This window comes from Macaca fascicularis, chromosome 7 (assembly GCF_037993035.2).
Source record: "Macaca fascicularis isolate 582-1 chromosome 7, T2T-MFA8v1.1".
Taxonomy (NCBI): domain Eukaryota; kingdom Metazoa; phylum Chordata; class Mammalia; order Primates; family Cercopithecidae; genus Macaca; species Macaca fascicularis.
The window spans coordinates 34,203,668-34,219,018 of record NC_088381.1 but is presented as its reverse complement, the minus strand read 5'-3'; the positions used below and the strand labels follow the sequence as shown (position 1 = coordinate 34,219,018).

Here is a 15,351-nt window from a genome sequence, read left to right as displayed (position 1 = left end):
TTTGAAACAGTTCCTGGGCATAGTTAACATCATATGAGTATTCATCAAATACATTTTTTAAAAATATGCCAATGATATTACTTTAACCAATGAGCACCCTTTGAATGAACAGCTACTGGATGTAAATCTTCTTAAAACGTCAATTGATCACATTACTTAGATCCTTAAAGCCCTTTGATTGCACTAGTCTAAAGCTGGCCATCCCTGGATGGAATGCAGTTTACAGATGTGGGTTATGTGCCTCTGGTTTGCATGCACGTGTTGTTGGGAAAACACTTATAATGAGAGATTTCACACCAAGTCCATTTCTCAGAAACTCTCAGACCTATCCACATGGGGCTTGTGTTCCCTCAGAAACACCATCTCAGCTGGAACTGAACAAAAGCAGACCCCTCCCCGGCCAGCCCCAGCGTCAGAGACTGAAGGGTATAATCAACCACAGTTCCCTGGACTGCCTCCCCAACACTGAAGTGATAATGTGTTGCCACATATGAACCCACACACATTGTGATTTTTCTTATAGTAGACGAATTTATCTTTGCCTCTGTCAAGAGTGGAAAATAGTTCACAAGGGCCACTTTCATGGAAACACGAGAATGCATCGTTTTTCGTAGACATGAATTTTTTTCCTACACATTGTATAAGTAAATGGTGTCAGATTAGAAAAAGTATAGTCAAAGACACCATTTCCTCCACTAGGCCTCTTCGTTCACTGTTGCTTCATTCTTTGCTGCCTGGTCACATTCACATTTGTGACTCCGGGTCCACAGAATATAGTGCCAATCTTTGGTCTAGGATTTCAGGCCCTTTGTGACCTCATCCCTGTGGGCCCCTCAGATTTACTTCCCACTACCTCTCCACACACACACACACACACACACACTTTAGCAATTTTGAAGTATTTTTGGTAATATGACTCCATGCTTAATTTTCATTGATGTCTTTTAAATAGAACATCTAGCAACAAGAGAGACATTTTTTTAGCCTGGTGCTCAATCTTAAATCACTAGTATTTATCAGCATGATACATTCCAAAATATCCATGAAAAGAAGATAACATTTGGTTTAATCATGTAACCAAGGTCATTTTGATGATAAATCAAAGCTAGGCCATCAAGAACAAAAAAAGTCTACAAACCTTCAAGCATAATTCATCCTGACTACAATACTGTAAAAAGCATGCACGAGAAGTACAAATATTATCCCACATGCCACACAGTGACCGAATAAACTGACACATACGATTAGGAATTGGAAAACGTATGTGACAGTATATATTTTGAATAGTATTAATAACATGCTGACATTTCCTCCAGGAGGTTCAGACGGTGTATGTATTACCAGAATCATCTTAGCCCAAACAAAATTGATCCTGGTTTAGGAAAGATCTTTACGTGGTTGAGAGTTCAGAGTAAATGGAGAGGATGCTGAAAAGAATTTTTGATTTAATGGATATCTGTGGGAACAAGATGATGACTCCTAACAGTGTTATGCGTATGTCAGACTCCTTCAGGAAATGGAGGAGGCCCTGATTTGGGGACAGCAGGGAAGTGGAGGAGGTCTATCCTGGACCCTGGAAACTTAGCAAAATCATGGGGAATGGAAAGAATGAAATTTTGATAGGTCCCTGAAAGCCATGAGACTGGAAAAACTTCCCCTAATCAAATTCACACATGTGTTGATATATACACAACATTTTTTAGGTGTTCCATTTTTTTCAGATGAAGAAGCCAATTCCCGGAGAGTTTAACTTTCCTAAGAACAAACCACTAATAAGAGCCCAGATATTTGAACTCTAATAACTATGTAACAGTTGCTTCCCGTATGGTGCTACATAAAAGGGGGACATTTCAAAGCCTCAATACTAATTTTTCATCTCAAAACTATTTCAGTGTTAAAAGTTTATGATTCTTTTATCTTTGGATAACAAATGATAGCAAAAATTGAAGCACTCCATTCATAACAATGATACATCTCCCATAGGTAAATAACTACCACCATTTTTGTTGAGCACCTACTATGTGACAGGCACCATACATGTTTGTCTCATTTAATTCCCACAATACTATGAGGTAAGGTGGGTAATGTTATCCCCATTTTACAGATAAGAGATCAGGTTCAGAGTGATACAATAACCTGTTCTTGTTAAATAAGTGAAGCCAGGATTTTTCAGGTGTCTCAGATAACCTCCAAAACCTGCGTTCTTTTTGCAATGCTAAACTGCCTTTCCAAGTGACACAGCATAATAAGTGCGATTCTTAATAGACATTTCAAGGCCACGCAGGACAAGATGCTTTCCTTAGGCTGTCAGATAATTGTTGCCACAACACTCCAAGGTATTATTGCGCATTTATGTACATGCAACAGACCTTCTGAGACGTTGACCTGCCAACATCAGAAAGTCTGTGTTTGAATGAAAGTCTTTTGGGGTGCAAAGCCCAGGCTTCACTCTAAAAGGGTTCACAGCCTTTGGTGAACATTCTAAATGTACTGTCAGCTTGTCTAGACGATTGGGTCTCAGACTCTCGTGCATTTAGAATCAGCTGGACAGCTTTTTAAAATTCCATTGCCCATACTGTTTGAGTACAGAATTTTGTTTAGGATTATGAAAAAGTTATGGACATGATAATGGTTGCACAACATTGTGATTGTTCTTAGTGCCACTGAGTTGTACACTTAAAAATTATTAAAGTGATAAAGTTTATGTTACACTTATTTTACCATACCACAGTGTTAAAAATTCACTACCCCCACACCCTTATCCCCAGAACCACTGGCAATGGCACCCAGGTATCTGTATTTATGAAAGCACCACACTTGATTCCAACGCATGGCCGGCCACGTTTGAGAACAGGTGACTTCGAACAGGGCTTCTCAAACTTAAGTGTGCATATGAATCACCTGGGGGAATTCGTAAAACGTAGCAAAGCCTCAATCTGCCTTGTATTAGAACCACCTGGAAACCATTTCCCCAGGCGTTCTTCAGACTCCGCTTCCCTGTGATGCTAATAGAAAAAATAAGGATTCTATGGATAAATAAGATTGGGAGACACTGGGCTAAATTAAGCTAAGTAAGCATCTCTTTAGATGCCTTAGTGTGCTACACGTATTGTGAGTTGCCAAGAGGGAGATGATTAGGGTGCAGCACTTACCAGGCACACCTGACATCTGAAGGCTTTTCAGAGCAGAGCAATGCTGAGGTGAGTGATGGCTGCTCCATAGCATTGCACGTGGGAGACACTGGCAGCCCCACTGAACTGCCGTGGGGATGCCCTGAAATCAGCTTCTGTTTCCAGCAAACACAACTTGGGGATATACATAGAGTGAAGCAGAGATGACATTGGGCCTCATATTGACAGCCAACACAGAAGGCCAAGAGGAAGGCGAGACCCTCCCCGACACCCTGGTGAGCAAACACCTCCCAGCCCTAGCTGCTCATTTCACCTACTTTAAGGTCAGAGACTTTAAATGAGCCTCTTCTACTTGAGGGGCCTTGGCTTCCTCATCTGTACAAGGAGGAGGTTGGGTATCGCTCTCTAGGGTCCCTTCTGTAGTGGTAACATCGCAAAGTACGGGAACGTCCAACACCAGCACTCGCAAACCATCAAGATCACAGTTGTGAAGTTTGAACACTTGGGTGCATTTAAGACCCAAGAGATTTGAAATGAATAGAGGATTAAATTTAAATTGATCTAAAATCCTTGCAGACAACATTTTAGCATAGAGGTCTAAGATGAAATTTAGTAGGTGTCCGTCTCTGACTTTCCCTCTGCCTTACTCCCAACCTCAAACCAACTCCTGTTGATCCTACTTGGAATCTATTGTATGTCCGGCATTCCTGTGCCAATTCTCAGGTCATCCTCACTCTGCCCAAAGCCCCCTTTCTATAGGGTAAATCGGACCAAGTCTCTCCAACAATCAAACCAACAAGCCCCACGGACCTCAGAAGAAAATTGAGCACTTTGACCTGCCTACAGCGTCAGTCCCTGACTGCTGGGCTCCAGCTCCACTCAGATTCTTGCAAGTTCCCCCACATCCTGCCCTCTCACCCCTTGGAGGATGCTTAGCCTGCCTGGTCCATCTCCACTACCTTACCTAAGTAATTCTACCTAGCCTCTAGGTTGCTGCTCAGTTTCCCTCCCTTCCAAATCCCTCCTGACCCTTTGTTCTCCACCTCCTCCGAGGACCCCGTTAGGGACCAGCCCTGTGCTCCCCTACACCGTGGTTAGCAGTTACCACCCTGCATGACAGCCCCCGAATCCCGACTCTTAGTTCCGAGTAGGAACTGAATCTCATTCAGAGTTGGAACCCCAGGCCCTGGCCCAGAGCCTGAATCACAGAAGATGCATGACATAGACTTGCTGGATTGTTCAAATTCTGAGCCCCCAAGGCCCTGAGAAAGCAGATAAAGAATCTTCTGATCCAAGGCCGGTTGGACACCCTCACTGAGGGTTCACCCATCAGCATACACTGGTGAGGCCCATAAGGAAAACGATGCAAAACAGTGGTATCCAGGGCCTGGAAAAACCAGCAGAGGACCTGCGTCCTACTCACATAGATTTTTAATACGGACATCACATTCTGCTGCTTCCTGCTCACTCTCAGGGACAAAGCCGCCCAAGTAACCAAGCCCACCACGCTCCTTCCCCCATGTCTTAGTCCACTTATGCTGCTATCACGGATACCAGACTGGGTCACTTATAAAGAACAGAAAGTTATTGCTCACAGTTCTGAGGGCCGGAAGTCCAAGATCCAGGCACGAGCATTTGGAGTCTGGCGAGAGCTACATCCTCAAGCAGTGGAAAAGCAAGCAGGCTTAACGCTAGCAAAGCCTCTTTTATTCATGAGGGAGAAGCACTCGTGGCCTAATCATCTCCTAAAGGCCCCACCTCCTCATAACATCACATTGGCAACACCTGAATTTTAGAGGCACCATAGTCAAGCCACAGCAACCTCTATCAGATCCCCAACCCCCACCAGACTGGCCCCTACATAACTTTCCAACATTTTGCCCCACTATTCTCTTCATTTGCCCACAGTCCGACCAAAGAAGGGCTCAGCTTCCCTACAGACTCCCCAGCAGGGCCCAGCTTCTGCCTGCCTGTGCAATGCCTTCCCATCCCCCTAGCTCACCCTGCAAATGTGCCCGCTTTCTTACCGCCTCAGTTCCAGTACTACTTCCACATGAGATCTTCCAGGATTCCTCCAGCTGGAAGCAACAGCTCCTCCCTTGCTTGTCTCTCCTGAAATAGTGTCCCTTTCTAGCATGCCTTCGAGTTTTCTATATATTTGTCCTATTACCAGGCCCTTGGTGGGAAGACACACTGTCTGCTTCACAGTACAGAACCTTGCATCATGGCAGGCTCAAAGATATATATAGTAAATTCCCTAATTAATTAGGACAGTAAGCAACATAGTAAGAGCATGGACTGTGAGCTGGAGCAAATGATAATAACAATAACCACCACAACAGCAATCATGCCTCTAGTTGTGGAGTCTTTATACCGTATACACGCCTTCACCTTTGCAAATATTAACCAGTCAAGTCTCATGAATATCTCTAGGGTGGGCAGCATAAATTCTATTCTCCCCAATTTGCAGGTTGGGGTTAAGTCTCTGGGAGGCCCAGTGACTTACTTAAGGCACCACAACCAGCCACAGGTAGGGCTGGGCCTGCAATCAGGCCTTCTACATCCAAATCTGACCTTGTTTCGTGACACCACGTTGATAACAACACTCTGGTCCAGTCTTGCCTCTGCAATAAGAAATCTACAAGGAGTGTGTATGCACTTGCAGTCCCAGATCCAAACGAGCCTGGCGCACAGGGAGAAGGCAGCCCTCACTGTGGGGTCTCTGCTCAGCCAGGCTCCTGGCACCACGTACCGACTGAGCTTTATTCCCTGCCATTGACGTTGCCAGCTCTGGCCCTGGGTCTGAGGAACAACACTGCTGCAGCCGCCAGCTGGCAACTACCCAGCGCTGGGCAGGACCCATCCTCTGCCCCCTTCCCCGGCTGCCTATGACAGGCAATCCCACTGCCGCCACGTACCTAAAAAAAAACAAAAAGAAAAAAGGAAAAGTCTGTTTTTGCTTAATTTTAATCCTGGAAATGGAGAAACACACTTTGCTTTTGCTTTTGGTTTCTCACCAAAAGGCCGTAGGAGTTTACATCGGCTGACTCTTTCAGGACCCCAGCATTTCCTTAGATGGGCAATCAGAGCGGCCGTCCGCTGTGTGCAGAGACACAGGCTCCAGCTCCCCCGACAGGCCCTGCGAGTCCCGCACTCAGTCCTGCGGCGCAGGAGTCTTCTCCTGAGGAAGGCTAGCTCCTCCTGAAGACAGCGGGTGAGACAACACTACCCATCTGGGAACCCATGGGGCCTCTGAGAAGCCCATGGGGCCTCTCTCTGCTGTGGATGAACCTCGTGGCACACTCTTCCCAGGGCCAGGACTAGGGGGAGCAAGTGAGGCACCCTCCTTGGTGTAAAATTGAAGAGGGCACCGAAAAATGCAGAGATCAAGAGACATACCATTTAAATGCAACAGCAAGAAATGAACATTAATGCCAAAAAATAACATGACGAATCAAGGAGCAAACTTCCTCACAGTAAAAAGCCACGAGGAACAGGAAGCAAGGTAAATATAAAACCCAAGAGCCAATTTAATCTCAAGTAAAGTTTCAGAGCAAAATTTTATATTACTGGGGACAAAAGGGTAGGTAAATAAACAGAGACATTCCTACCTTTAGCAGTGCTGACCGTGCTTCTATCATACCTGGGGCTGGGCAGGCAAGAATGGAAGAAGGAGCGTCGGTTTAGTTAGGAAATGTCATAAGCAAAGCCTGGGTGGCCATCATCTCAAAATATTGCTAGGGCACAAATTCAAATAATCCCTTTCATTCTTTGTTTGTTTGTTTGTTTGTTTGTTTGTTTTTGGTTTTGAGATGGAGTCTTGCTGTGTCGCCCAGGCTGGAGTGCAGTGGCACGATCTGGGCTCACTGCAACCTCCGCCTCCCAGGCCCAAGTGATTCTCAAGCCTCAGCCTCCAGAGCGGCTCAAATCATCTCTTTCATTCTGATGAGAAAACTCTGTCTTATTCTTTGAGCTCATGGCAGTTGTCTATAGTAGCAATCAGTGGGTTAATTGAATATAATGAAGATAGAGATGAGGAGACAGAAGTTAATTAACGTAGGGGAAACCATTCCCAGTGTTTTGATTTACCTCACAGGAAGAAGCAAAATATTGGACATCTTCTATTATTTCACTCTTGCCTAGAGTGTAAATGCGAGATAAACTTGCAGAAAATTCCAAAAAGGTTGCTGTAATCCCTAGCCATCTCAGGGGTGATGTTTTCATTACAGGGAATAAAAGGTTGTCTTTAAAATGCAAACACACCCTGAGTAATCCTCTCAATAATCTACTTTGAAGCCACTAGATCTTACCATTTTGGTTCTGGGGCTTCTGAAGAAAATTGCAAAGGAAGGAATTAATTTTTTTTTTAATTGGAAAAGTTTTTGAACCAACCTGCTTCCATGATGGGCACGGAGATGTTTGCTGTGCTGCTGACATCTACTGAGAGACTGTGAAACAGCAGTTCGGGAAGTAAAGGAAATCAAAGCTCCGCCTGAGAAAGCTCTGTCTCTAGCAGGTGATGCCATCTGCAGTACATCACCGACCTTTGAGCAAGCACTCATCAATTTCCACAGAAAGGCAGGATCCTGGAATGTTCACCCAGGCGGCTTGGAAAAAGGAATGGGGCTGCAGCCGTCGTGGGGACAGCAGTCTCCCTCCTAGCACTCTCTGCAAAGGGAAAGGAAACACGTCTTAGAGCTGGATACCAGTTTTCACAGAGTCCCCTTAGCACCCTTCCAGCTTAGTATTAGTAACTCACTGTACAGATGCAAAAACTCAAAGCCACACATGTCCCGTGACTTATTTAAAGCTACACAGCTAGAAAGTGGCAGGACGGGAATGCAACACAGAGGAACCTGTCTCTGCGCCTGTGGCCCGTCCATACTTTCTGTCCCCAAGAGAGCAACACCATAGAGCCAAACCAAAACCCCCAGAAGCCCAACTCCAGGAAATGCACAGGCTCCACTGGACTCCCAGGAGATTCCTATGGATCTACGGAAGAAAATGAGGCAGTGACCAAGGAATTTAAACTCTGGGGTGAAATCATTTCCTCCAAGTTATTCTTCTTCTAATGACAAAGATACACCGCTAAAAAAGTGACCTATGCCTTCTAACCTTTGAGAAGATCTGAGTCACATGGCAATTATATTTGTAACATTACAGGATTATAGAGGCCAGTTTTCCCTTCCTCCTCATTTCCTTCTCCCCCATGACATTTTTAGAAAGTCACGTTCATTTATTTTATCATTAGCTGTATGCCTTAACCCTAGCCTTCAGTGCAGAGCCTGTCTCACTCTTCTGTAAATTAGCTTATTCCTCTGTAGGTGGACCCCAAATAAACTAGCATGTCTTCCTTCCACACATAGAGGCACCTGTTTGCACGCATTTAGAGCTATCCGTCTAAACAGAAAACTGTTTTTGATGTCTATCATTCTGTGGACAGCTTTTCTACGCCATGACTGCTAACATAAAAGGAGATACGAGCCAAGTTTTGAAAAAAATTATTGTTTCACAGAAAGTGGTTATCAAAATAGAAAAGAAAAAATAAAAAGTAAAAAAAAAATTAACTTCATTAAAAATCATGGTATTGGGGGTGGTTCTGCTGGTAGGTCAGCAAGGGAATGGAAAGGAGCTAGGGGTGAGAGTACTGTTCTCTATAAGTTGGTTTGGTAAATTTTGTCTTCTTTTAGAAAGCTGGGTTCCAAAAGGGTAGACAGAGGGCTCATTAAGTAGTTATTTTTTCAGTTATTGGCTTCAACTAATTTTTTGGAACTGATAATGCAGGTACATGGTATAAATTTCAAAAGATACAAAAGACTACAGTGAAAAGGAAGTCCCTCTCCTTCCCTGGACCCTGGCCATTGGGCTCATCTTCCCCGATGCAAACTTGCCAGCTTTTGTATATCTTTCCCTATATATTCCATATATGCACAGTTACAGATGCTCTTTTTAATTTTAACCACATAGCCATATACTATGCACCCTGCTCTACACCATGGTCATTTCTCTTAACCACATGTCTTGGAGATTCTTCGTCAACAAGTAGAATTTAAACAACTTGGGCAAAGCCACCATGGTTCCAAGACAACACTGTAACTTTATGAGAAGAGTTTATGAGTGACTGCCAATCCTGGGGATTACAAGATCTTTTCTCTTTTGAGGCACCACCAAACTATGACCAAGAATGCTCTGGGATTTTTTTCATCCAGGGTTTCTACCTTAATATATTCCATTGGATGACAAATGTCTCTTATACTGTGTGCATTTCTATTTAATTTTCTTCTTCAGTGAACTTAAGAAGAGAGCATCTGGGAATCAAGAACTCAATAATGAAGTTTAATTCAAAGTAGACGTGTACTTTTGAAAAAAAAAAAAAGAAACCACACAAGACCATAGTATTCTCTTGCAATGAAGCAGATGTAATGGAAAGAAGATTGAGAAGAGGTGGCTTCAGGGGGCTGTTCTGCAGGAGTCAATACTTGACTATGTCCCAAGGGTTCTCAATGTCCTGGTCTTAGCTCTTCTTCACTCATCTAGGGAATCTGCATTAGAAAGTTTTACTGACACTTTATTAATTTATATAAAAAAGAAAAAAATATGCGTAAATGCAATCAGCATTTCTGACCAGGGATGATAAGATTCTCTATTCTGGTCCCAGCTGATTTGTTAGTGGGCACACCCAGCTCTGGTCCCATTCTAGTCTAGTTAATAATAACTAGTTCTGTGACCTTAGCCAGGTCTAAGAATTTCCAAGTCTAAAATGCTGGTGACTGTCACATCCCCTTGCCTTAACTTCACCATACCTTCTCATCCCAAATTCTTCCGCACCACCCTAATTCTCATGAACTTCTTACATTTTACTTTCATCAGTAGGTTCTTTTCCTGGAGCAGCTAACAATGATAGTGGACATCATTCTGCATATGACCAGAGTGCTGGTACCCATCAGACCTGGCCAAGTCTGTGGAGCTGCTTGCATGGAGCCAGGCACAGTGGCTCATGCCTATAATCTCAGGACTTTGAGAGGCCAAGGCAGGCAGATCACTTGACTCCAGGAGTTCGAGACCAGCCTGGGCAACATGAAGAAACTGCAAAAATACAAAAATACACAAATTAGCCGGGCATGGTGGTGTGCCCCTATAGTCCCAGCAACTCAGGAGGCTGAGGTGGGAGGATCATTTGAGCCCAAGAAGCAGAGGTTGTAGTGAGTTGAGGCTGTGTCACTGCATACCAGCTTGGGTCACAGAGTGCGACCCTGTCTCAAAAAAAAAAAAAAAATCTGCACGAGCCAGCCTATTTGAGAAGAGGCCTCAGCTTTTATGTCCATTCAAATCCAGAAAGAGTTGAAGGCCCCTTCGAAACATAGCTCAGCCCTCTACTCACAGAGCCCTTCAGTCCCTTTGGGTCCAGGAACACGGAGTGGAGGAGGTCAATCCTGACATCTGTTCTTTGAACCTGTCAATGTTCCTGCCATAGTAGCACCAGATATACTGATTGGAGAGATTGGATGTGAGAAGCAAACCTGCCTAGCGGTCCTCCGGGTTAAATGTACACAGTGATTCCACAAAACACAATCACATGCCCTTGGAAGGATGTCAAAATATGTTGCTTGATCCCAAAAATACTCTCCCAAAGATGCTCCCAAGGATCGTTTCAGACTGGCCTTGTGTTCCATGAAGACCAGGGCAGCTCAGATTAATATCAACATTTCACATACTCTAATAACAAAATGCTCCACAGAAAAAATGTTGTCTATCAAAAAAGCACATAAAACACAGACTTTCAAATATTAAGACCAGATGTCAGAAATACTAAAGACAGCATTTACTTTCGGCATACTCAGTGAGATAGAGGGAAATGTATGCTACGTCAAATGAACATAGCTTTCACTGGATTTTGCCCCCAAATATTGACCAGTAACAAAGCAATTTGTGCTTAAAGACATAATCCAAAAAGGAGGTTTCTTTCCGTTCTTGGCAGGAACTCTTCTAAGCACTAAGCCATAATAGCTCAATAAATAAACAAAGTCACCTCTCATTGTCCAATGTTCAAAATGTCAAGTGCTAAGGGAGGGCAAATAGTTCGCCTTCTCTCAAGTACCCATCGATTTAAATTATAATTACTCCCCTGGTGACAACCAAAGGGGTTATGGAGAACGCAAGCAGGACAGTTCTCAAGAGAAATATTTCTGTCTCCCTTAAAAAAGGATTCCATTAAAAGAGGGTACCCCAGAGCTTACGGGTTTGGGCTCTTTTTGGGGAGCTGATTGCCTTCCCCCAAGCTTCAAGGAGGAAAAAGGGGAATTGGGGCCTGAGGAGGAGGAAGGGTCCTCACAAATGCCTCATCAATACTGGGCAAAGCAGCACAGCCCACAGAATGTGCTTCTCACAGAGAACCACGGCGTCCACTGACAGAACATTTGAGGCTGCACCGTCACACCCGGAAGCCAGGCAAGCCCAGAGAGATCACAAACCTAAGGCACTCTGGTGGAGGAGCTTGGAGCCCTGCGTTTCAAATTTCCTGGCTATTGTCAATTTGTCTAGCAAGCTCCATATTATCTACACTTAAGAGACTTTTAATTTCCTTTCTTAATAACAAAAATCTGTCCAAAGTGGTTATAAAACGTCTATTTATTTACCTCTGGGACCAGGGCTGAGGGCAGCGGGAATGGACCGTGGGTTAGGGAGGAAGAAAGGGATGAGAAGAACTTCTGGTTTTCTTTTGCTTAAATGTCTTCAGCCCCCTGGGTCCCATCCTCTCTTGCTCTGGCTGATCTCAGGAACAAAGCTGTCAGGCAAGGAGCACTTGCTCACCTTAGCTGTCCAGGCCACTGAAACATTTGCCGGGGCTGACTCGAGTCCAAACAACAAGGAACGCATCTGTTCCTGGGAGGAAAATTCGGAGAGGCTTGCTGAGCAGTGAATTTGTCCAGCAAAATGGCTCTCATCTGGAGCTGGGCTCATCAAACTACAATCCGCGGGCCAAATCTGGCCTACCATGTGTTTTTGTAAAGAAAGTTTTATTTATTTCAGGTACTGGGGAACATTCCACGCAAGTTAAGGGGACTGAGCTGGCTCTGAGAAATGGGCAGGAGCAACATAACCAGAAAAGCCAGTGTCTTAGACAAAGGCAACATCATGGAGAAAAGAGAGAAAACTACACAAGGCTTTCGAGGAGGCCTTAAAGAAACCAAGAGCCCCTTCTACTTAAAAGCAATAGAAAAGAACAATAATAATAGCTACCACTTATTCAGGGCTTATAATTTTTGCCTGTATTAACTCATTCTGTCCTTACAACTCAACAAAGTAGGTATTATTATTATCCCGATTTTACCGATTAGGAAAGCGGAGCACAGAGAGGTTAAGTATCTTGTCAAAGATCACAGAGCAACTAAGTAGCAGGGCTGAGATTCTAGAATGGTGAGCCTGACACTAGAGCTCACCTGCTAACCACTGTGATAAAATAAGGCCACAGAGAAAGGCTAGAGCACAAAGTGAATTGTTTTCTTGAGAGTTGGTAAGAGCAGTATTCTGGGAAAATTAGTTGGCATTGAAGAGAAATTTACCATCAAGGAGACAGAGAAGAGACCGTTGCTGTTAATCTTGTTGTGAGTGACAGGAGACTGAACCAACATGGCAGCAGTGGGAACAGGAAGGGAAGGCAAGACCAGCCAAGACTGAGATCTCCTCACCAAGAAGCATTTATGGAATGCTGCCCTGCATAGCACCCTGCACACCTCTCTCAATCTTATGATTGTCTTAAATTCTTTGTGCATTTCTCTTCTTTAGGCTGAGTCCCTTAAGGTCTCTCAGTGACTTTTATTCATTTCTCTACCCTTAGCCCAAGCCTGATGCCTGATGCATGACCAGCATTTAATAGAGTTGATAACTGACTCCAAAGTTGCTAGCCAGGGACTCTAGGAAGCCTGGCAGGAGGACTGCTTGAATAGATGCCCACTGAGGAAGTCATTTTGAAGGCAGTGAGAGGATGGAGGACGCTGCCTTGGGCACACTGAGGAGCCTTCGGACCTGAGAGTGGAGATGTCCTGTCAGCGGTTGGAAATGCAGTCTGGGGCACAGGAAAGGGTCATGGCTGAAGAGGTCGACTTGCCCGTCATCTGCAAAGAGGTGCTAATGAAACCATGAGAATAGACGAGCTCAGGGAGAGGGAAATGGCAAAGGGAAGGGGCCGGGGCTGAAAGAAGCCCATTGTTGGAGAGTGAGAGGAAGGCGAGGAGCCCATGAAGGAGCTGCCCAGAAGGTAAGAGGAGAAGAGCAAGGTCAGGTTATGGGGCGCCCCTTTCTTTGGGAGCTGACAGACACACTTATCAGCTGGTGAAGGAACTCTCACAGTCAGCAGGGCCCCAGCCTCCCCACCCTGAGATCTTTCTGCAGAAAATTATCCCTTAGAGAATATCAAAAGTCAAGATAAAGATGAACTCATGTGGCCTAGGTATAATTCCTGGAGGTAGGCATGGTCCCTTGCCTGAGGTTGTCTGCCATTCTTCCATCGATCCTTCTTCAGCTTTGGTTCCGGTTAAAACAGGCTGCACGCCCCCAGCAAGAAGAGCAAAAGGAGCACTATCACTCGGTCACACCTGAGTGTGAATGACGGTTCTGCAAGCAGGTTTGGGACGGTGTTCAAGGACAAGGGACAGATCACTGGGTTCCCAAGGGAAGAGGTAGGACAAGCAACAAATATGGCACATTTTGTAATTGATGATGCCAAAGGAGGCATCATGTCATGGGTTGTCAGCGGTTTCCTGGGGTTTATTTATTGACTGACTGGTCAACATGGCCACAGCAAAACTCAAGCAAACCAGCAGTAATCATCCACTGTGGCTGGATCAACAGGATACCTGGAGTTCAGCTTCTTCACCACATCTACTGAATGCGGAAGGCAGACGTTGGGCCCGAGGCAAAATTGTTCCTTCAGTGTGTTGTGCTCGGTGCTAGGAGTCATAGGACAATAGACAGCTAGACAAGAGGTTGCACAGCTGACCCTTCAGACACACAGACAAAACCTGCACAGGCCAGTGTGCAGTGTTACAGGAGACGCGAGGGAGGCAGTCCTGGAGAGCCAGGTGGAAGAGAGGAGCCATCCGTGCCATTTGAGCTACCCCTGGGAGGGTGTAGAGATGTTTGGCAGAGGTGGGACCAGAGCTCCCAGCCAGTGGGGCAGCATGGAGAGCAGACTGGGATGACTGAGGGGAAGCAGGCAGGACACAGGTCCTGGGGACAGAGGGCTGGCTGCTTCCTGGCTGAGAAAGGCCTAGAATATCAAAGAGACAGAGCTTTGGATGGCCTAAAGGTGAACATCAGAAATGGCAAGCCTCAAGCCAGGAAAGAAGTGCCTGTGTCCCCATAGAAGCTGCATGGAACCAGAAAGAACATAAAACAGAATTCAGATCCCAGCTCTGCAGCTGACAAACTCTGACATCTGGGCATGTTGTTTAGTGTCAATTTCCTCATCTATAAGATTAGGGTAAATATAGTACCAATTTCAAAGGTTGATTAAGAGAACTAAGTGAGATCGTGCATATTGAGTGCTTAGCACGGTGCCTCTCACATACTGCAAGTTCAATCAATGTTATCTGAATTCCTGAAACTACTTTTCAGTAGGAATATTAGGGAGATGGAGCTTCCCTAGGAACTGAACCCACTGAGTCAGACCCTAATCTGAAACCTCCAGACTGAGAAACATGAAGAATCTACAGGACAAAACAAATTCACTCTCTGCTGGTTGTGCACAGTTACAGGGACCAGACTTGGTTAAGCGGGTAGGTGAGCTCAAGAACCAGAGCCTAAGAGTGTACTGGGGGCTTATGACAGAGAGGGCTCAGGCGAGAGCACGGAGAAGGGGACCAAACTTTGGGTTGGGTGCATGTAGCCAGTAAAATAGAAAAAACAAAAACAAAAAAACAAGAAAACCCCTGCTGGAGAATTGGAGGGCAATGATTTGTTTGCTACTCTCTCCCCTGCCAAACCAGAAGCTTCGTGAGGACAGGAACAGGCTCTGTCTTGCTAGGGTTGTATCCCCAAGGCTCTGCACCCAGCAAGAAAGAGCTCCAGGAGCCTTCCTGAGCCCTCTCTGGTGTGTTTCACCGCCACCTTGTGGCCTTTCAAGCTCTGGCTGCCTCAGGCAGCCTCCCACAAGGCCATTAAGGTCCGGGGAGTTCCACACTCTTGCCTAACGCATCTGGATGTGGAAATACAAAGGAAA

The 15,351-nt window shown here is 45.1% G+C and overlaps 1 long non-coding RNA gene across 1 annotated transcript in view; it reads right to left on the bottom strand.

Annotated features, from left to right (window-relative positions):
- The window catches only part of LOC135971809 (uncharacterized), a 53,911-nt gene that overhangs the window by 24,412 nt on the left and 14,148 nt on the right, over positions 1-15,351 (bottom strand). The window contains exon 2 of the long non-coding RNA XR_010588076.2: positions 4,727-7,799. This is a non-coding gene — a long non-coding RNA (uncharacterized lncRNA). The remainder of the gene's footprint in view (positions 1-4,726; positions 7,800-15,351) is intronic.